Source organism: Hypanus sabinus, chromosome 22, assembly GCF_030144855.1.
Source record: "Hypanus sabinus isolate sHypSab1 chromosome 22, sHypSab1.hap1, whole genome shotgun sequence".
Lineage (NCBI taxonomy): Eukaryota > Metazoa > Chordata > Chondrichthyes > Myliobatiformes > Dasyatidae > Hypanus > Hypanus sabinus.
In genome coordinates, this window is record NC_082727.1 from 13210250 (window position 1) to 13233856 (window position 23607).

Genomic DNA, 23607 nt, shown 5'->3' on the forward strand with positions numbered 1-23607 from the left:
TCCACATTTAATGCAAAATTCAGATGATTAAAAATGTTCAATTTGACTGAATACTAATCATAATCAAAAGCAAATATTTGTAAACTGTTCTGAAGGTCATAACTCCTCCCACCATAACTCCTCCCAGAACTAGAATGAACAGATTATGTGTAAAGCAACTTTATTTGAAATGGTGTTGAAAAATTAAGCAATAGGAGCAGGATTAGGCCATTTGGCCCATCGAGTCTGTTACACCATTCTATCATGGTTGATTTATTATACCCACCCCAACCCAATTTTCCTGCCTTCTTCGTGTAACCTTTGACATGCTTATCAAATCAAGAACCTATCAACCTCCACTTTAAATATACTCAATGACTTGGCTTCCACAGCTGTTTGTGGCAATGAATTCCACAGATTCACCACCTTTAAGAGCGATCACGTTGAGTCAGTTCATTCCAGGCAACAGTATTGAAAACTGACTTTACTAATGATGAGGGACATGAAGAAAGAAAACAAGAAAATAGGCATAACGCTCAGTGCAAAAGTAAGTAGTTTCACAAGCATAGTTTGTTAATTAGCAACTTCTCAGTAGCAGATTTATTAATTAGATTTATAGATATGATTTACGTGGTGTTTCAGTAAAGAGACACACAATGTCTTCTCCAGGCTGCAGACACTCTTATGGATACTATAGTGTTGTTTGTCAGTAAAACAAATGACCCTAATATAAACACCATTATTCTGCAAATGTTATCCTGCCATCCATTAACAATGAGACATTTCCCTTCCTTTAAAAATAGTAATTAAAAAAAGTGCAAAAACACCTTTGCTTTATTCTTTTCCTCACAATTAGAGACTTATTTTATTTTGACATAATCCAATTTTAAGTGTCAGAGGAGGAATGAGATTTGCCCTACAAGTTATCAGCAGACAACAGCTTTACACATTCATATAACACTCCCTCGTTCCAGTGTTCTGCTGGATGACAAACTCATTATTTTTTCACAAATTGCTGTGAATGAAGGGGACCAATTGGAACTTGCATGGTCTGTGATTGATAAATGTCCAATGATGCCCGGAAAGGCAGAACAGATTCGACAGGCTAAGTGGCTCTCTCTTTACCTTTGCTCCAATTTTAAGCTATGTTAATTTGCCTTTCAATAAAAAAATTGGATTCAGAATCAGGATCTGGTTGATTATCACGGGAGTAAGCTGTGAACTTTTAATTTTGCAGCAGCAGTACAGTGCAATAGATAATATATATTATACAATAAATTACAATGAAAATAAATAAATAAATAGATGGCCCAAATAGTGAGGTAGTGTTCTTGTGTTCATTGTGTGTTCAGAAATGGCAGAGGGAAAGAAGCTGTTCCTGAAACGTTGAGTGTGTGTTCGGGCTACTGTACCTCCTCTCTGATGGTGGTAATGAGAAGAGGACACATCATGGGTGGGGGGTGTCCTTCGTGATGGGTGCCGCCTTCTTGAGACATCACCTTTTGAAGATGTCCTTGGTGCTGGGGAGGTGAGTACCCATGACTGATCTGGCTGAATTTACAACCCTCTGCAGCTTTTTTAATGGCCCCCTTCATACCAGACAATGATGCAACCAGTTAAAACTTCCTCCACATACATCTGTAGAAGTTAGTTGGAGCCTTTGGTTTCATACCAAATCACCTCAAGCTCAAAATTAGATCTAGCCACTGGCATGTCTTCTTTGTAATTGCTTCAGTATGTTGAGCCCAAGATAGATCTTCAGAGACAGAGATAGAGAAACATCATTAAAAAGTATCATTTCTAAATTAACATTTTAAAACAACAATAATATCTTTCACTCTCAGCTTTAAACATACAATATTGAGATAGTTTTTCAACAGGCTTAATTAAATCTAAATAATATAATCTATCATTCTGCAGCTGTGTAATTGTATAGACATAAAACCTTGCTGCTATTGCATAAACATTGGGTCAGGTCAATAGGATTTAAATTGCCATCTTAGTTACAGGTAAGAGCACAGGATATGTTGGCTGATGTTCAATTGTGTATTCTGAAGTTTTGGACAGCCAATGCAGAGGTTCTGATCCCTCTGATATGGAGGGATGTGGAGAGAATGGATTCCACGATGACCAAGTTACCTTTATGTAAGTTAAAGACAGAGATTAAAGATGATTCTTATTTGTCACATGCACATTGAAACACACAGTGAATGCTTTATTTATGTCAATAACCAACAGAGTCAGTGGATGTGCTGGGGGCAGCCCGCAGGAGTCATCATGCTTCTGGGGCCAATATGGCATGCCTGCAGCTACTATCCCTAATGCACATGCCGTTTGGAATGTGGGATGAAACCAGTGCGCCAGCACCATGTACAAGCTCCTTACAGACAGTGCTGGAATTGAACCCAGGTCACTGGCACTGTAAACTGTGAGTCCTTAAAAATCTAATTTTTAATATGACAATAAACTCAACTCTGACATTGGCTTTGACTAATAGATTAGTATGACAGGTCTGAAACTTACTGTGTTTCCAGATGTCCTTGGAATACTCTATGTCAGACGATACAGTTTATTTAAACCTTGCAAGGTTCCTTTAAGACAGCCCTTGAAACCTACCTCCTCTTGGCCTAATGTCTTCTATTGGCTTCAGTTAAGCTGCTTCAAACACTTTGTAATAGCTTGACATATAGTGGGTGTAAGGAATCAAATATATTATTCTCTGTTTACGCCCACAAAATTTTATTCTTGTTAATGTGAATTTATGTGAGGGCACTTTAAGAGACTGGAATTATACTGACTTTGATATTCCATAAAGCAGTCAAAATCATTCATTTTTTCCATTTTTAATTTTGTTTTAATTTCCCATATTTTATTCTGTTTAAAAACTTAGAAATTTCAGCATGACACTAGAAATTTTACCCAGGACCTCTTTTGAAAATATCGTCGACAGCTCAATCTTTATGGAAATGAAATCATTTGGAATCAGATTCAGGTTAAATTATCACTGGCATATGTCGTGAAATTTGTAAACTTTGCAGTAGCAGTACAATGCAATACATGATGATATCGAAAAAAACTCTACAGCAGCAGACATCTGGAACTCAAACACCACAGTACATTAAGCACATTCCTTTGTTAGTTATTTCATGTTCTTGTGAAGAATGCAGAATTCAGTTATTAAATTTACATGACTAACAATTCTTAAACCATATTATTTTCCACTAATCCTTCTCTCGTGCTGCACCATCCAAAGAGAAATCAGTTTGACAGCATTGGCACAGCAGGAATTTATCAGCTTTTAATCACATAAACACATGCTTCTTTCCTGCAAAATGGAGGGTGCCCTGCCCTATTTTTTGCTTAGCTTCAAAGATCATTAATAACTTTTCTGCCGCACCCAAGTCCTGGCAGCTTTTCCAGGAGAGGAAGGCAGTGAGAAATCTATTTTATTCTCATATAAAGGTTGGATACTAAGCCTAGTAATGCCACCACTAGATACCAGGGTGCTGGGTATAGACAGTGAGCTAATCTCCATGCGTATATAAACTTTAGCAGGGTCTGTTATTATTTGCTTGGAAAATTATAAATACTCCACCTTAAATATTTTGATATCGAGCATGTTATCTGTGTGGATATACACTCAGTGGCCACTTTGTTCGGTTCATCTAAAGAACCCGGTGTGGTCTTCTGCTGCTGTAGTCGATCCACTTCAAGGTCCGATGTGTTGTACATTCAGAAATGCACTTCTGCACACCATGGCTGCAACTCCTGTTTATTTGAGTAACTGTCGCCTTCCTGTTAGCTTGAACCCGTCTGGCCACTCTCTTCTGACCTCGTTCATTAACAATGCGTTTCCACTCCCAGAACTGCCTCTCACTGGATCTTTTTTGTTTCATGCTCCATTCTCTGTAAACTCTAGGGACTGTTGTGCACGAAAATCCCTGGAGATCAGCAGTTTCTGAGATACTCAAACCACCCTGTCTGGCACCAACAATCATCCCACTGTCAAAGTCACTTAGATCACATTTCTTCTCCGTTCTGATGTCTGAACAGCTTCAACATGTCTGCATTGAGTTGTTGTCAAATGATTGGATGATTAGATATTGCATTAACAAGTCAATGTACCTAATAAAGTGGTCAATAAGTGTATGTTAAAAGGAACTACAAAGACAGTACCTGGTGAAGGCTTTCGACCTGAAACATCAAGTGTCCCTTTCACTCCACAGATGCCACCTATTGGATTAGGGTGTAGAATTGTTGATTTTCTTGTCATTTAATTTTCCTGTGATTACTTGTATTTTTACATGGCTATCTATATGCACGTGGTCATTCAGTGCATTTTCCAGCCATCGTGGTACAGTTACGCACACAAAATGCTGGAGGAACTCAGCAGGCCAGGCAGCTTCAATGTAAAGACCTAATGGTCAATGTTTCACGCCAAGGCCCTTCATCAGGAAGGGTCTGATGAAGGAGCTCAGCCCAAAATGTCAACTGTTTACTCTTTTCCAAAGATGCTGCTTGGCCCGCTGTGTGTGTTGCTTTGGATTTCCAGCATCTGGAGATTGTCTCTTGTTTGTGATGGTACAGTCACTCCGTATTTTCCTAAAGGCTTCTTAGTTTCAGTAGCAGTGTCATACTACACGAATCAATACACACAAAATGCTGCAGGAACTCAGCAGACCAGGCAGCACCTATGGAAAAAAAAAGTACAGTCAACGTTTCAGACCGAAACTCTTCAGCAGGACTGGAGAAAAAAAAGAGAGAAGATTTAAAAGGTGGGGGAAGGGGAGAGAAACACAAGGTGGTAGGTGAAACTGGGAGGGGGAGAGGTGAAGTAAAGAGCTGGGAAGTTGATTGGTGAAAGAGATACAGGGCTGGAGAAGGGATAGTCTGATAGGAGAGAGCAGGAGATCATGGAAGAAAGAAAAGGGGGAGGAGCATCAGAGGAAGGTGATGGGCAGTCAAGGAGATAAGGTGAGAGAGGGAAAGGGGATGGGGAATGGTGAAGGTGGGGGCTTGAGGAATCAATGTTCATTTTATTGGTTAATTGTTATCGGTGGAATCTCTGGTGACTCTAATCTGCTCTTTTCTTTGTTCTCTACATACGTTTTCTTTCCTTTAATTAAAGGAACATAAGCAACAAGTTTTATGTTTTATTCTTGGACTTACAAAGAACGGTTGGATCACAAAGGCAGCAGGATCCAACATGCCTGAGCCATTAAGTTTCTCCAGTGCCTTTGTGTGTTACTCCATATTTCCAGCATCTGCAGTCCCTTGTGTCTCCAGTTTAACTTAATTTGATTGCTGTCTTTGGCGTTTTGGACAAAGAGGCATGATCTTTTTGAAACATACAGTATACCAGCATGAAAGAGCTTGGCAGGTTGGGGGTTGAGTAGTTTTCATTAGCGGAAAGGACTTGAGTGAGAGCACATAGTTATAGGACTCAGAATCAAATTCATTTATTTATCACATGTACATTGAAACATACAGTGAAATGTACCATTTGCATTTACAACCAGCACAACCCAGGATGTGCTGGGGGAAGCCTGAACGTGTCGCCACATACTCTGGCACCAACATAGCCATGCCCATAATGTTCAGCAGAAGAACAAAGGGAACAACAATGACAACAGCAAAACAAGCACCTTCAGTCCTCTCACCCAGCCACTTACCCATACAGACAGACCTCTTAACACCAGGTTAGGTCACCTCTGGACTCCTTAGCCCCACATTTTCAGACTTGCAGATATTGGGCTCTCCAACCTCCAGTCTCTGGCCCAGAGGCGGAGAATTGCAGGCATCTCGCCTCAAACTTCAGGGGATTCAACTTCAATTCTGTGGGTAGTTAAAATGAAGAAATATAAGAATTTCTTCTCACAGAATGTGTTGAATCTCTGGAATTCACCAGCTCAAAGAACGGTAATCTTGGCCTTTGAGGTATTTAAAAAGGAGAGAACTATTTGAAAACGCCTTTGGGGAATTCTGGTCCATGGGGAACTGGCACAGAGGATAAAATGAGGCCTGGGGCAGAGCAGCCATGATCATATTGAATGGTGGGGTAGGCTTGAGGGGGCGGGTAGTCTACTTCTGTTCATATTTTCTTGCGTTTAATTTGCTTGGTGGGGAATGTATAAGAATAGATGCAAAGGCAGGTTTATGGACCATCATATATCGGACATTCTGCATGTAACAGATTAAATTAAATAAAATATGCCAACATTTTTCTGTCAGGCAAGTCAAGATAAAAATGGCCTTGCATTTGATTAGATTAAGCATATTCCTCCTGTCAACATAATGGAACTTTTCATTTGAAACAATATTTCTTTACTGTTTATTATCTTCAATCGATGTATGAGGCCTCCTCTCAATCAGAATCAGACTAACATATGTCGTGAAATTTGTGGTCTTGCAGCAACAGTGCAGGGAAGTATATAAAAATATTGTAAGTCACAATAGGAATATATTTAATTTTACAAATGGTAAATTAATAGTGTAAAATAAAGCAAATTAGTGTTCTTGGTTCAGAAATCTGATAGTGGAGGGGAAGAGGCTGTTCCTAAAAAATTAAGTGTGGGTCACTGGGCTCCTGTTCCTCTTCCTTAATGGTAGTAAAGCAAGGTTGTCAAGTGTTATGTCTGAAATGTAATGTTAAGGTTCAACTCCATGCCACTTCTCTGCATTGCCTGGACATCCTCCTTGTAACATGGTTACCAGAATCAACAATATGTGTGGTCTGCAGTTTAAGTATGGCTTGCTCTGGTTTGGACTCTATCCCAAACCAAAAAAAAACAAGGTTTGCCAACTCCATCTTCCTAAGGAGAGTGCAGTTTTTAGGGTCTGCTGATTCTCCCACTCCACCATTGTGTGGAAAAGGGCTTTCTGCTTGGTGATGACAGAGTCACTGATCTGAGTTACTGTGGGGGGGGGGGGAACAAGAAGAAATGAAGTTGTTGGCAGTGGGGAGTTGCTTTACGTGAGTATGGTAACGTAACAGTGAAGCCAGAACTCTGGGCCATTAATGCAAGGGGGAATTCTACCCTAACAGCTGGAGAATTTAAATTTGAAGTATAAGCATAAGGAAGTCATGTTGCAGCTATGTGAAAATTTAGTCATCCAATATAAAACATAGAACACAGAACATCATAGCGGAGTACAGGCCCTTGGGTGGGTCCAGGATGTTGTGCTGACTTTTTAACCTACACTAACATCAATCTAACCCTTCCCTCCTACACAGATGTCCATTTTTCCATCATCCACGTACTTTACTAAGAGTTTCATAAATACCCCCGTGATCTGCATCTACCACCACTCATGTAGGGCATTCCACACACCCACCACTCTGTGTAAAGAACATATCTTGACATCCTCCCTATACTTAGCCACTGCTGCCCTGGGAAAAAGTCTCCAGCTGTCCGTTTGATATATGCCTTTTCTCATCTCGTACACCTCTGTCACATCGCCTTTCATCCTCCTTCGCTACAAAGAAAAAAGCACTAGCTTGCTCTACCTATAAGACAGAACGTACTGTGTGCAGATCTGGTCATGCCATTATAGGAGGGATGTGAATACTGTGGAGAGGGTGCAGAGGGGATTCACTAGGATTCTACCTGGATTAGAGGATATGCGCTATAAGGAGAAGTTAGACAGACTGAGGGTGCCGGAGTCCGATCCAGAAGTTTTTTTAAAAATTGGAATTAATTTTGTTCATAATAAAAATTATTTACAAGAATACACCATGCAATGCCTTTGCATTCTTACGTACGTTCAAGGGCAATGTATTAAGCAGTGTTCAATAAATGTTTTATATTTTAATTTACAGATGAAGCATAGTAATAGGCCATTCTGGCCCTACAAGCCCACTCTACCCAATTGCACCCGTATGACCAATTAACCTGCTAGAACCCGTACATCTCTGGAAAGTGAGAGGAAAGCAGATGGCCCAGAGGAAACCCATGCAGTCACAGGGAGAATGTACAGACTGTGGCGGGAATTGAACCTGCATCGCTGGTGCTGCAATACCGTTACACTAACCACTGTGCTAATATGCCATATTTTTTAAAACCAACAGTACTGTTGCCACTCATGCCCCCGCCCCCCCCACTCCTGGGATGGTACACCACAGCAATAATTGAGAGATTATGAGAACCACAGACAGGGCATATAGTCAGAATCTTTTTGTTGGGGTAGACCACCAAACACCAGAGGACATGTGTTTATGGTTCGTGCAGGTGGAAGTTTAAAAGTGAAGTAAGGGGCAAGTTCTTTGAGTGTGTACTATTCTATGTGTTGTTATATATGAATTACGGTCGATTTCCAGGTTAAGACATATGGACACCTCTACATAAAAAACCCCATATATCATTAAAATTGAAAGGTTGACATGTATTCCTACAATCAGCAGAACTGGTTTGTTCTCATTCTCTCTCTCTCTCTCTCTCTCTCTCTCTCTCTCTGTCTGTCTCTCTCTCTCTCTCTCTCTCTCTCTCTATATATATATATATATATATATCTCTGTCTGTCTCTCTCACTGTCTCTATCTCTCTAACTTTCTCATTTTATCAGTCTTACATGCCTTTGAATGTGGAGGTGTGGCTACAGAATTGAATGATTATGTGCACTTCCCAATTTACAGAATAAAGCTGAATTATGGATGTCCTTGTTTGTTACCCGAAGACAACCGAGCACATTTCAGACTCTGGTGATGTTGCACAAGCAGATTTTCTGGATTATTGGGTATTACTCCTACTGATTTCCACATTTCACATATTTTACAAATTACGCAATGGCGAGAATTACAAGCTCAGGTTCCACTGGGGAAGTCAAAACCCAATATCAGCGAACCTGCGAATCTACTGGAGGCTGCAGACGGCCCATGCTGGGGTTAGAGGCTGAGTATGAAGTGGGTGGGAGGGAGGAACGGGGCTTGCTTTTTTGCTTGTTGTTCTGCCAAGCATTGTGGGCATTCTCTGTTCGCACTGTATCGACACTTGCAGGTTATCCCTTGGTGTGTTGGTTGTTAATGCAAACAAAACATTTTACTGCATGTTTGGTGTTCATGGGATAAATGAAATGGATCTGAATCTGAATTTGGAAAATCTGAATCTTTTATGATGGTAGTCCTAATTACTAATGTATCAGAAGTATCCTTGGAAAACTTTGGGGACTTACTTGCCACTTCATTCCAGGTTGTAGAATTTAGACAAATATACTGCTTCGCTCACTCAATTCCTTTTTCTCTGTTCACCTACTCATGTTATCCCCACTTCTTCTGCCTCTCACTTAATCGTTCCTTTTCTCTGCCTCCACTACAGTCATTCTCTTCTTGCCTAGATATAACTTCCCTCTCTCCCTCCCTCATCCACTCAGAGTCAAGTTTATTATCACTGACGAACTAATGTTGTGAAATTTGTTGTTTTGAGCCAGCAGTACAGTGAAATAACTATAAATTACTATGTCAGAGTAAGAAATATGTAAAAAAGTAATTAAGTAGCGCAAAAAATGTGGCAGTGTTTATGAGTTCATGGACCATTCAGAAATTGGATGGCAGAGGGGAAGAAGCTATTCCTAAAATGTTGAGTATGTGCCTTTAGGCTCCTGCACCTCCTCCCTGATGGTAGTAAAGAGAAGAGGTAATGTCCTGAGTGATGGGGTCTCCGTGATAGATGCCACCCTCTTGATGCATCACCTATTGAAGATGTCCTCGATGGTGAAGAGGCCAGAGCCCATGATGGAGCACAGACACAGCACCCATTCCACCCTCTTTTCCTCCCTCCTATCCTCATTTGCTATTTGGTCATTCATTCTTCAATTTATTCCCTCCCTGGTGATCAAATCATTTGGGGAGAAATGTGATAGGAAGCCAAAACTCCAATATAAGACTCATTGCAGACCGTCAGTGAAGTTCAAGGGAGAAGGAAGAACCATTAGTTAGATTTGGGCTGTACAGATCTGCTAGAGGGAGAGGGCAGAGGGCAGGAACGGGGTACTGATTGTGTATGATCAGCCATGATCACAGTGAATGGCGGTGCTGGCTAGAAGGGCCGAATGGCCTACTCCTGCACCTATTGTCTAAAGATAGTAAGAGACAGCTCGGCCTTATTGAATGGGGGGAATTTCACCAAACCAAGATGCTTGTTAAAAGATCAGGAAAATGACTCATGGATTTTATTTTCCACACAATATGAATGGGAAAAATATAAGAGAAGTTTAAAAATAGTTGATAGTTTAGGCCAAAAACCTCTGTGCCCTCTCATCCTAGCAGCTCAGCCTTCTCTTCTCTTCATATCTGTCCATTACCTTTCTCTGGTTCCACTTCTTCGTTTTCTTCCATGGTCTACAATCCTTTCCTATTAGATTCCTTCTTCTTCAGCCCTTTACTCTTCCACCTATCCTCTCTCAGCTTCTTATTTCATCTACCCTCCACCTGGCTACCTTCCCCCTCACCAGGTCTCACCTATCACCTGCTAGCTTGTACTCTTTCCCCAACTACCACCTTCATATTCCGGCTTCTGTCCCCTTCTTTTTCATTCACAATGAAGAGTCTCGGTCCAAAATGTTGACTGTTTATTCCTCTCTATAGATGCTGCCTGACCTACAGCATTTGGTGTGCATTCTGGATTTCCAGCATCTTCAGAATCTCTTGTAAGAGAAGGTGTCAACTCTGGCTAGACTGGCATTGCCACTGCTCGAGAAGACTCCAAAATCCTGCTGTAAGTTGTCTGGCTGGTCCACACCAAAATTTTGTGATTTTTACTTGGGAGTTCCATATTTTGTTCATGATCGCTTTGCATACTGCCAGCCATGAAATAGTTAACAAGTTTAGCATGTCGCGGATGTGGTAGCCGACAGCAGCTGAGCAAAGCAAACTGGGCCTGGGAATGATGGTTTCCAGAAACACACAAAACTACTTTCCCCGAAATGGATTAACCCTTTCAGAACTGTTCACAATTTTGAACTCAGAGTTGCTTTGCCATTTGATAGTCTGGTTTAGAGGGCATGTGCTATCATAAGGCTGGATAAACTTGGATTGCTCTCTCTGGAGTGACGGAGGCTCAGGGGAGATCTGATAGAGGTTTATAAGATTATGAGAAGCACAGACAGAGTACACAGAGCGTATCTGTTTCCCCAGGTTGAAATGTCTAGTAGCAGAGGTCATGCATTGAACATGAGAGGGCCTCAGTTCAAAGGGGATGCGAGAGGTAAGTTTTTACCCAGGGAGAAGCGGATGGCCAGGAATGTGCTGCCTGGTATGGTGGTAGAGGAAATAGATTAGAGGCTTTTAAGAGACATTGGGATAGACACTTGGATGTAAGGAGGATGTAGGGAAATGATCATTGTGTAGGTAGGAGGGATTAGTGGTTGGGTGCTTTTGATTTGCTTTTTAGCTGATTTGGCACAGATTTCTGGGTCGAAGGGCCTGTTTCTGTGCTGTAAAGTTCAGTGTTCTATTTGTTATCCTTTTCCAAAACCAAAAAGATATTCAATATTAGTTCCAGCGTGCTGCAGAAAGCCATGCCTACTAAAGCCTAGATCAGATTCAATTAATAAAAAATGAAAGCTTTACAAAAAACTACAATTTATTGTTGAAAACTAATGTCAGTGGGGCAAGGACTGTAAACCAAAGAATTAACTCAGTCATAATTTTCCCAAAGTCAATCTAAACATCAATGTGAAATTCTTAAACCTTATCAAATATATTTAGAAACAACCAAAATTATCTACTGGAGAGATGAGAAAGGAGCTTCCAGACCTGCCTTGCAACAAAAAGACTTTGTTTTGTCTTTTGCCCTCCCATCCAACATTACAGTGCTTGTGTGGATCAGAAACAAGCAATCATTTTCCAGTATTTAAACTTCGCTGATTGTCAGGGCGGGAAGTGGAAAAGACAGCTCCCATTTTTTTTCAAAAGAAAAGAGAAAATGATTTGTATTCATGAAAAGTCTTGTAACCGGTCTCAAGCACCTTACGGCCAATGAAATGCAGTTAATGTTGCATTGTAAGAAATGTAACAATGAGCTAACTGGGAGCAAGTTTGTACTGACAGCGAGGTCAAGTCAAATGTGTAGAGTCGATGCAGATTGAAGGGTAGTAATTGGGAGGGGTACCATGATAACATCCTTTCCCTCCCTGAAACTATTGGCCATGGAGACTCAGTCACTGACATTCACAATAGAGATTGATAGATATTTAGAAGATCTCAAGGGTTATGAGCTAGTTATAGAGTCTTAGAGCACTACAGCATGCTGGTGTGTAAGTTAGATCGGGGTTCAGTTGCTGCCATTTTCTTTGTACATTCTCCCAGCGGGGTTTTCTCCGGTTTCCTGCCACATGCTAAAGATGTAAGGGGGAGGATTAGTGAGGTGGGGGTGTGCTATGTTGGCGCCAGAGGTATGGCACCCCCTGCACATCCTTGAACTGTGCTGGTCATTGACACAAACAAAATTTTTCACTCGCCCTCAATGACTTCTCCTTTATCTCCTCTAGGTGTAGCCATAGCTGCAAGGGCCTGTCTTTTCATTGGCTACTTAGAACAGCCCAAGTTCCAAGCCTTCCCTGGTAACACTCCCCAACTCTTTCTGCATTACATTGACAACTGCATTGGTGCCATTTCGTGCACCCATATTGCTACTCAATTTCATTAACTTTGTCTCCTACTTCCACTCTGCCCTTTCTCAATATCTCTGTTTCCATCTCTGGATTTAAACTATCCACCGATATCTTTTATAAATCTGTTGATTCCCATGTCTTTCTTGACTACACCTTTTCCCACCCTGTCTCTTGTAAAAATGTTATTCCCTTTTCTCAGTTTCTCTCTCTCTGCCACACCTATTCCCAGGATAAGACTTTCCTTTCCAGAACAAGAGTTGTCTTCTTTTCCTCCACCATTGATGCTGCCCTCACCCCGTATCTCCTCCTTTTCCCAGACAGCTGTGCTCACCCCATCTTGTTGAGAGACATTGATTGTATGGATAGTCAGAGGCTTTTTCCCAGGGCTGAAATGGTTGTCACAAGAGGACACAGGTTTAAGGTGCTGGGGAGTAGGTACAGAGGAGATGTCAGGGGTAAGTTTTTTTACTCAGAGAGTGGTGAGTGCGTGGAATGGGCTGCTGGTGGAGGCGCATACAATCGGGTCTTTTAAGAGGCTTTTAGACAGGTATATGGAGCTTAGATAAATAGAGGGCTATAGGTAAGCCTAGAAATTTCTAGGGTAGGGACACGTTCAGCACAACCTTGTGGGCCAAAGGGCCCGTAATGTGCTATAGGTATTCTATGTTTCTATGTTTCCCACTGCCTTTACAAGGATAGAGTTCCTCTTATCCTCACCTACCACCCCACGAGCTTCTTCATCAACACATCATTCAAGAGATTGGAGCAACACTTCATTTTCCACAACTTCCACCATCTTCAACAGGATCCTACCACACCTTTACCTCCTCCCTGCACTCTCCACTTTCTGCAGGATCACTCATTCCTTGGTTCCCTTGTCCATTCATCCCTTCCCACTAATTTCCCTCCTGGTACATATTGCTGCACGCAACAGAAATGTTACATCTGCCCACTCACTTCCTTCCTTCCTCACCTCCGCTCAGGATCCCTTCACCTGCAAACCTGTTGTCCATCGTATCCTGTGCACCCGACATGGCCTCCTCTACATTGGTGATTCATGGCATAAATTGGGCACCTTAGCTCCATCCGCCAAAACTGGAATTTCCTGATGGCCAACCATTTTAATTCCTATTCCCATTCCAACATGTTAGTTCATGGCCTCCTCTTCCCCCACAATGAGGCCACTCTCAAGGTGGAGGAGCAACACCTCATATTCCGTCAAAGTAGCCCCCAACCTGATGGCATGAATTTTTTTGTTTATTTTTCCCTCTCCTTCCCTCTTTTATTCTCCACTCCTCTTCACTTGCCTATAACCTCCCCCTGGTGCCCCTCCTTCTTCCCTCTCTCCCATCAGATACCTCTACTATCCAAATCCTTGTTCTTCAACCCTTTACCTTCCCCTCCCACCTGGCTTCACCGATCACCTTCTAGCTGATCCTCCTCCCCCTCCCACCACCTTTTTATTCTGGCATCGTCCCCCTTCCTTTCCAGTCCTGATGAAGGGTCTCAGACTGAAATGTCAACAGTTTATTCATTTCCAAAGATTCTGCCTGACCTACTGAGTTATTCCAGCAGTTTGTGTGTGTTGCTCTGGATTTCCAGCATCTGCAGAATCTCTCGTGCTTAACACATTTCACTGTATTGATGTTTCAATGTACATGCGATAAATAAAGCAAATGTTATCTTTATAAATCTTTATATAAAAAAAGCAGTGAAAGCCCAGCTAGTCTGCACTGAACTGTTATTCTAGTCCCATCGACTTGCACCCTGACCATAGCCCTCCATAACCACCACCCCCGCAGCCATGTACTTATCCAAACTTCTCTTAAATGTTGTGATCGAACCAACATTTCTGACTTCCACTGGCAGCTTGTTCCACAATCTTACTGCCATCTGAGTGAAGAAGTTCCCCCTAAATATTTCACCTTTCAACCTTAACCTCTAGTTAGTGTAGAAAATTGGCACTGAGGTCAAAGTTTTAATCTTATTGAATGATAGGGCAAGTAGAAGGGGTGCAATTGCTGCTCCTGCCTCTGTTCTCTTTGGATAAACCCGAGAAAGAATCTGAGCCCCAACTTAGCATCTGTAGGGAGTTAGTATGTTCTTCCTGAGCTTCCTCCATCTGCTCTGGTTTCCTCCAACATTCCAAAGATGTACAGGTTAGGATTAGTAAGTTGTGGGCATGTTATGTTGGCATCAAAAGCAGGCGACCCAGCGCAATCCTCACTGATAGGATTTGATGCAAAAGATGTTCCACTGTATGTTTTGATGATTATGTGACAAAGATAATCTTCATCTTCACTGCACTAGAATGTCAGCCTGGAATTCTGTGCTCAGGGCTCTTGAGATGAATTAAACATCCATTTTTTCTAACTCAGAGGCAAGAAGCCACAACCGAGACGAAGGGAAAGTATATGCTTTAAACGTACAGATTTATCTGGGCTAGGTACTCACTGGGGAATAGAAGAGAAAAAAGATGTAAGGAATCACCATTTGAACATTTGTTTGTGAATCAATAGTTTATTTTCAAAACAACCTACACCTGTTTTTTGTTAAGTTTGAGGACCCTCTCTTAATTGTCTGATGCTAATTTGGCCATTTGATTACTAACTTAATTGGTTCAGCACAATGTTTTGGGCCGAATCCCGTGCTGTACTGTTAATCAATCAAAAGCCTTAATTTTTTGAAAGAGGAACTTACTTCGAACCAGATAAACAGGCAGGACTGGACCATTTGTTTTGGGCTTGACATTGTCTCAGCCAAGGCTACAGTGTGTAGAATGTAAGGCAAGCAGGATAACGTGTCAGCGATTGATGAATGGAAGAGAAACTGGCCATAAACTCTAAACCCTGGTGGTCAATGACCGCCTGTTCTGTTTATAAAAAGGAAGAAGCTGTTTCCGGGAGCTAACGAAAGCCAGGCATGCAAGCAAAGGGATATAGATCATATTTGTGGGAGTCTGAATACAGATCTGCAGGTCAAGGTATCCCCAAACTCTATTTGAATTGTTTATTCGCGTGAGAGTGGGAAGGTATCATGATGTCACTCTAAACAGGGAAGTTTATAAATTGCCCGTATCCTTTATTCAGGAGTCAGGTCAATGTCAAAAGCTGCATTGACATTTATTAATTATCTTATTTGTCAATTAATTTAACTAGAGGTAGGAATGTTGCAGAAGGACTAGGACCTTTCTTTAAAGTCTAGAAATGTTGAGTCACCTTTACTTGAGTTGGGCTGAGCAGTTAAGAACTTTGCATGGTTGGCTTTAATGTACTTGGAAACTGGCAAGCTGTTTATGAGATTTGTACTTGTATAACAAACACAAAATGCTGAAGGAACTCGGCATGTCAGGCAGGCTGAATGGAGAAGAATAAACAGTTGACGCTTCATGTCGAGACCCTTCATTTGCACTGGAAAGGAGGAGGGAAGAAGCCAGAGTAAGAAGGTAGGAGGAGGGGAAGGCGCCTTCAGCCCTTTACCATTTCTAGGACCCTTCATTAGTCCTGATGAAGAGCCTCGGCACAAAATGGTGACTGTTTGTTTCTCTCCTTAGATGCTGCCCGACTTGCTGAGTTCCTCCAGCAATTTGTTGTTGTTGCTCAAAATTTCCAGCACCTGCTGAATCTCCTGTGTTTCTGTTATTTGTATGTGGCTCTTTAGTGCCTTTAGGACATCTACAAGCAGTGAAACACCTTTAAGCTGTAACCACAGCCAGATGGGAAAATTGCAGCCAAACTGTATAGAGCATGATGCCACAAAATATAATGAGATAGTAACCAGTGTCAGGTTGATTAACGGATACTGGTGAGAATTTTCGACTCTTCTTCATAATAGTGCCCCGGATGCATTTGAAAGAGCTAATAGCCCTTGATATAGAATTTCATCCATAAAACAGCATCCCCAGTGCTGCTGCACATATTCACTACTGCACTTACTGCACAGAATTTATCTTCAAGGTCCTGGATGGGTCTTGAACCCACCAGCTTCTTTCTGCCTCAGTTGAGAATATTACAAACTGACCCATAACCTCAAAGATGAAAGATTTGCTTTGTTTGTTGTATATACACAGAAACAGACAGTGAAATGTGTCATTTTGCGTCCACAACCAACAAATCTGAGGATGTGCTGGTGGCAGCCTGCAAGTGTCGCGTGAGCTTGCCCACAGCTCTCTAAGCCTAATCTTGAACGGTATGTCTTAACTCAGGGGAAACCCACACAGACATAGGGAGAGTATATAGATAGCAGTGGAAATTGAACCCTGATCAGTGATCCGTGTCGCTGTACAGCAATGCGCTGAGAGCACCACCCCTGCAAAACTGTGCAAAAGGTTTACATGCTGCAATGGCATTAATCAATTCTGATCAGCCACATGTTAGTGACTGTAATAATGATGACTGTAACTTGCCTTCAGCAAGTCCATCAAAAACTCTCCTCTTCTCTGTAAGTTCTTATTACTGATTCACTTGTAGCTGAGGAAATCACCTACAATAATCTCTTCCCGAAACTAAAGGATAGCATGCCAACAACTGATATTTCATAACTGATAAATGATGCCCACAACTGTATTATTTATCTATCTACCTATTTATGTATTTAAATAAGTACATATTTATTTACTTAATTAGATATTTATCTATCTATCTATTTATATATGTATGTATTTATTTAGTTAGTTATTTATCTATCTATTTATTTATTTATACATATTGTTGTTTGTTAATATATTAACACAAGAAAGTCTGCTGGCAATCCAAAGCAATGTACCGCTGGAGGGACCCTGCAGGTCGGGCAGCATCTATGGAAATGAACAAACAGTTGACATTTTGGGCCAAGATCCTTCTTCAGGACTGAGAAAGAAGGAGGAAGAAGCCAGAATAAAAAAAAGTAGGGGAAGAGGCTAGCTGGAAGGTGAAAGATGAAGCTAGGTAGGCGGGAAAGGTCAAGGACTGGAGAAGAAGGAATCTGGTATGACAGGAGAGTGGACCACAGGAGAAAGGGAAAGAGGAGGGGACCCGGGGGAAGTGATGGACAGGTGAGAAAAGGTAAAAGGTCAGAGTGGGGAATAGGGGAAGTGGGGAGAATCTTAATCACTGGAAGGAGAAATCAATATTCACGTCATCAGGTTGGAAGCTACATTGACGGAATAATGGGTGTTGCTCCTCCACCGTGAGGGTGGCCTTCTCTTGGCACAAGAGGAGGTCATAGACCAACACATTGGAATGGGAATCTGCAGACTTGTGTTCAGAATTACAATGTTTGGCCACCAGGAAGTTCCACTTGCTGCGGGTGGAGCAGAGGCGCTTGATGAAGCGGTCTCCTAATTTATAACAGATCTCACCAATGTAAAGGAGGTTGCAACAGGAGCACCAGATACAACGGACAGCCCCAGAGGATTTGCAAGGTGAAGTATTGCTTCAGTTGGAAACACCTCCTAGGCCCCTGAGGAGATGTATAGGCAGGTATAGCACTTAGGCCACTTGCAGAGATAAACTCTGAGAGGGAGATTAGTGGGAAGGGACGAATGGACAAGTGAACGATGGAGGGAGCAATCCCTGCAGAAAGTGGGGGTGGAGGGAGTAAAGTGGTTGGATCCCTTTAAGCATGGTGGAAGTTGTGGAGCATAATGTGTTGAGAGACTGATGGGGTGGTAGGTAAGGACAAGAGCAACTCTATTACCATTAAGTAGGGGGAAGATGGGGTGAGTGCAGATGTCTGGGAAATGGAGGAGATGTTGCTGAGGATAGCATCAATAGCAGAGGAAGGGAAACTCCATTTTCTTAAAAAGGAGCACATCTCTGATGACTGAGAATGGAAAGTCCGGTCCTGGGAACAGATTTTTTTTGTTACACACTTTGCCTTGTTTTGCAGATTGCTTGTTTGTCAGTGTGTGGAGTTCTTCATTGATTCCATGGTATTTCTTTGTTCTATTGTGAATGTTTGCACAAAAAAATCTCAGGATAGTATACGGTGACATATATGTATTTCGATGATAAATTGACTTTGAACTTTGATATCAAACAGTAAGGGAGGAAAATATTCAATTGCACTTGCATTGGTGAATGCATGCATGGGTGTCTGGGACTGTGTACTGAATATTAGGTGAGAACAATGACCCCTTGCTGCTCTCTCACAAGTCTCAGAGATGAATTACAACCACTTGAGATTCTGGAGATCTCCTGGCACCCACAAACCCATGCTGAAGTGGCAGGAAGTGAAAGAAAGTCCGTAATTATGACTCTCTCTGAGTTTCCATACTCCAAAGTGACAGTAATACTTGATGGTGTCACGGGGGACTGCAGGAGAAGTACCTTTGCAGGAAACCACACTTCATATCCGAAACCACAAGAAGATTAATTATTTATTTAAGTACCATGTGGAACAGCCCCTCAACACCTCAAGCCACACTCCTCAGCAATCCCCTGATTTAATCCCAAGCCAGTCATGGGACAGTTTACAATGACCAATAAACCTACAAACCAGTACGTCTTTGGACCATGGGAGGAAACTGGAGCACCTGGAGGAAACTGATTTGGTCACAGGGAGAACATGCAAACTCTTTACAGGAAGCAGAAGGAATTCAGCCCAGGTCACTGGTACTGTAAAGCGTTGTGCTAACCACTACACTACCATGTCCCCATAAGATACATGCAGACTCCAGGGAGCAGCAAAATGTACTTAGAGAAACACTACAGGAGCCTGTACTCTTCTGGTGTTTCCTTTATCAGGACATTCCATAGTGATATTCAATTTTTTCAAATATATTCATTCATGGCATGGTGCCACGTCATTGGCAAGGACTTACTGAACTGAATGGCTTCTAGTCCATTTCAGAGGGTAGTTAAGAGTCAACTGTATTAGTGGACTGGCCAGACCAGTAAAGATCATTGGCTACTTTCTCTGGACATTTGTAAATCATAGAGTAGTCATAGGGTTATACAGCACAGAAAAAGGCCATTTGGTCCAAGTGGTTTGTTCTGACCAAGTTCAAAGTAACTTTATTATGAATGTACATATATATCACCATATAGTGTACAACCCCGAGATTCATTTGCTTGTGGGCATTCACTGTAAATCCAAGGAAACACAGTAAAATCAGTGAAAAACCCCACTCAACAAAGACAAACAGCTAATGTGCAAAAGTCAACAAACTGCAAATACAAAAAAGATAATAAATAAATAGATAGATAGATAGATAGATAGATAAATAAATAAATAAATAAATAAATAGATAGATAGATAGATAAATAAATAAATAAGCAGCAAATGTTGAGAATATGAGATGTAGAGTCCTTGAAAATGAGTTCATAGGTTGTGGAATCAATTCAGTGTTGGGGTAAGCGAAGTAATCCCTTCTGGTTCAAGAATCTGATAAGCCTGGTGGATATATTAGGGGCATTTAGAAAACTCTTAAATAGGTACATGGATGATAGAGAAATGTAGAGTTATGTAGGGAGGAAGTGTTAGATTGATCTTAGAGAAGGCTAAAAGATCAGTGGGCTGAAGAGCCTGCTGTAATGTTCTAAGTTTTACTGAAGATACATTTTACCTCCTTATAACAAAGGAAAGATATTATTAAACTAGAAGAAAGCAGAAAGAAAAGATTGACTAGATTGTTGCCTGTACTTGGGGACCTTGCAGGGGGAGGTTGGTTAGATGAAGACTTTATTCCCTGTAACGTGGGACTTTGAGGAGTGACCAGATAGAGGTGTATAAGGTCATGGAGAGTATAAACAGCGTGAAACATGTCTTTTCTTTTCAGGCAGAAGGTGCTTAAAAGCAAAAGCTTAGGTAAGACCAAGGAATTGATTGTGGACTTCAGAAAGGGGAAGTCAGGAGACCACGCAGCACTCCTCATCGAGGGTGAGCAGCTTCAAGTTCCTGGGTGTCAACATCACAGCAGATCTACCCTAGGCCCAACGTATTGATGCAATTATGAAGAAGGCACGTCAGTGTGGCTTCACTTCATTAGGAGTTTGAGGAGATTTGGTATGTTTTGCAAATTTCTGCAGATGTGTCATGGATCTCATTCTGACTGATTCCATCAGTTTCTGATAAGGAAGGGTCAAAGCGCAGGATTGGAAAAAGAAGCCGAGGACTGTAGACTCAGCCAATCCATCGTGGCACTAGCCTCACCACTATCAAGGACATATTCTAAGGGAAAAGCCTTAAGAAGATGTTACCCATCATTAAGGACCCCCACCATCCAGGACATTCTCTCTTCTCATTACTACCATCAGGGAAGAGGTACAAACCGAAGGCCCATACTCAACATTTTAGCATCAGCTTCTTCTCTTCCATCATCAGATTTCTTAACAGTCATGAACCCATGAACATTACCTTACTATTTTGCTATCTTTTTGCATTACTTATTTATTTTCTTATATTTCTTATTGTAATTTATAGTAATTATTTTATGCTTAACCTTAACGCACTGTGCTGCTGCCACAAATTTCATGTCACGTGTCAGTGACAGTAAACCTGATTCAGAGTTCTATCTCCAGATTCAGAAGATCAGTGGTGACAGATTTAAAAGGGACAGCTTTTTCACACTAAGTACATTGTTTATTGGGAATGAGTTGAGGCAGGCACAGTAACGATATTTAAAAGCCATCGAGATAACTACACGGAGAGGAGAGGTTTAGAGGGCTATGGACAGACAAGGGCAGATGGGCTAGCTTATGAGACAACACAGCATGGATGAGCTGGGCTGAAGGGTCTGATTTCTAGCTGTATGACAGAGGCAGGAAAGTTGTTTCCACTTGTAACCAGGACTAGAATTAAGGGGCATAGCCTCAAGATTTAGGGGAATACATTTAGGAAAGAGATGAGGAGAGGACATTGGGTCTTTGAGAGACATAGGCAATGTTGGAAAGTGGGTCAAGCTGAGTGACCACCATGGTTGACATGGACTCAATGGGCAGAAGGGCTTGTATTCACACTGTGTTGCTCTATGCTCTATGACTGCTTTTCCCAGAGAGTTGTGATTCTGTGGAATTCTCTGCCTAGGGATACAGTGGAGGCTTCTTTATGAAATATATTTAAGGCACAGTCAGATTTTTGCATAGCTGGGGAATTAAGAGTTACGGCGAAAGGCAGGTAGGTGGAGCTGAGTCTATGGACAGATAATCTGTGATCTTACCGAATAGTGGAGAAGGCTTGACAGGCCGAATAGCCAACTACTGCTCCTATTTCTTATGTTTTTATGAACTATACGCTGGTACAAGAAAGGTCTTTCTATAAGGGCAAGGTAGGAAAAAGACTTAAAGATATTTACTTGCAGCCAGCCATGCTGTTGTGATTGTGATTACACAACTCCACTCTGATTAATGAGCTGAAAGGAAGTGTTGTCACTGTGTGAAGGACTTCCGAAAATTCAAAGGTCAGAGTTCTGGAATGCAATGTCCAGTTTGTAGATTTGCACTTGATAAAACTGGACATGGCACTTCCTGTGGAGCTGTGTGATAGGCTGGGAGAATGGATGGAAGTCAACATCCTAGTTTACAATCCACAGCCTAGTAACCACAGCAAGCAACCTGAATATACATAGAGGCATGCCTGTTTCATAACAATTCTACTCAGCCAGATTCAATGTCATTGCTACCTCCAGGCATAAGAACATCCTTGATGTGACAAAAAGTAATTAACTCCTAATCAACGTAGGGCATGATCAATAACAGATTTTTTTTGTTAAGCAACATGGAAGTTACTGAAAAGTGTCAATTCAGCATGAAGATTGTATCAATAATGAACAGTGTGGTGACAGTGGAGACCTTCAAAAGTCTTTTACAGGCTCTGCTTGTGCCAAGTACTTTGGAAACCCAACATACCCAAGTGGCATGGTATTGTAGCGGTTATTGTAATGCTATTAGCATTGTTTGTAACATTGGTGTTCAATTCAAACCGCTATCTGTAACAAGCTTCTGGTAAGATGGCATTTTTGGATGCAGCAGTCTCTCGGGGGCCAACCAAAGGCGTTTTTTTTTGTTAAACATGTTCTTTTTGATTGCAAGACAATGCTGGACTCCAAGAATTTCAGGTATTGCATATCTACCCCCCTCAGTGAGATGCTTATTGATCGGAGTAGCTGAACTGGGTGTTGGAGGAGTTGGCTGGGTAGTCAGAGGAGCCAGAATGGGTTCGAAGGAGCTGGCCTGGGTGCAGACCATGTTGCTGTCTGCTACTCGAAGGCATCAGAGTTGGTGTGCAAAGGCAATGTACAGTGTAACCACATGTGATTGATTTGAACATTTCTTTTATGATCATAGGACCCTGGTGGACATCGATAATGTAAGATGCTGCAGGCCTGTTTCCCTCGTTTGGTGGTGCAACAGATGGTGGGGAAGCTGCATAGTCTGGGTTGTAGTGAGGACTAGGCCTCAATCCGCCAGCTCACCTGCTGCTGCAGTCCAGGAGAGGAGACACCGGAGGTGGTGCAACGTGGCATCCGTGCTCGTTTGGGGGCTGGCCTCTCTTGTCAGCGCCGCCCTCTAGTGTTCGATCAATGGAAAGACAGGCTGGAATGCAGTGTCTGAGCGTTGCCGGGAACTGTACCATCAATTTGCGGGACATGTCACTCAGGGTCTTGGGCTAGATGTGTGTTTTTTTTTGCAAGACTATGCATTTTCCTCACTATTTTGAATGTGTTGTGTATGTTTTGCACTTTAGGCCCAGAAGAACGCTGTTTCATTCAGCTATATTCATGTAAGATTGAATGATAATTAAATGTGAATTTGATTTGAAGTTTGTATGTTTTCCCCATGGGTTTCCTCTGAGTGTTCCAGTTTTTTCCCCACATTCCAAAAATGTACACGTCAGGGTTGTACAAGTTGTGGGTATTCTATGCTGGCACCGGAATGCATGGTGGCCGTTGCAGGCTGCCCCCAGCACATCCTTGGACTGCGTAGGTCATTGATGCAAATGACGCATTTCAGTGTACATTTTTAAGTACATGTGACAAGTAAAGCTAATCTTAAATCTTTAAATATATATATATCTGAGATATAGAAGAGTCAGGGACTGGCT

The 23607-nt window shown here is 41.8% G+C and overlaps 1 long non-coding RNA gene across 2 annotated transcripts in view; it reads right to left on the reverse strand.

The window, feature by feature from the left end:
• Nucleotides 1-202: 202 nt before the first annotated feature.
• Nucleotides 203-23607, reverse strand: part of LOC132379341 (uncharacterized) — a 64062-nt gene continuing 40657 nt past the window's right edge. The window contains exons 2-3 of one of the 2 annotated variants that reach the window (XR_009507390.1): nucleotides 5652-5814; nucleotides 203-4670 (exon numbers count right to left, since the gene is read on the reverse strand). This is a non-coding gene — a long non-coding RNA (uncharacterized LOC132379341). The remainder of the gene's footprint in view (nucleotides 4671-5651; nucleotides 5815-23607) is intronic. The other variant, XR_009507391.1, reaches the window with a different exon arrangement.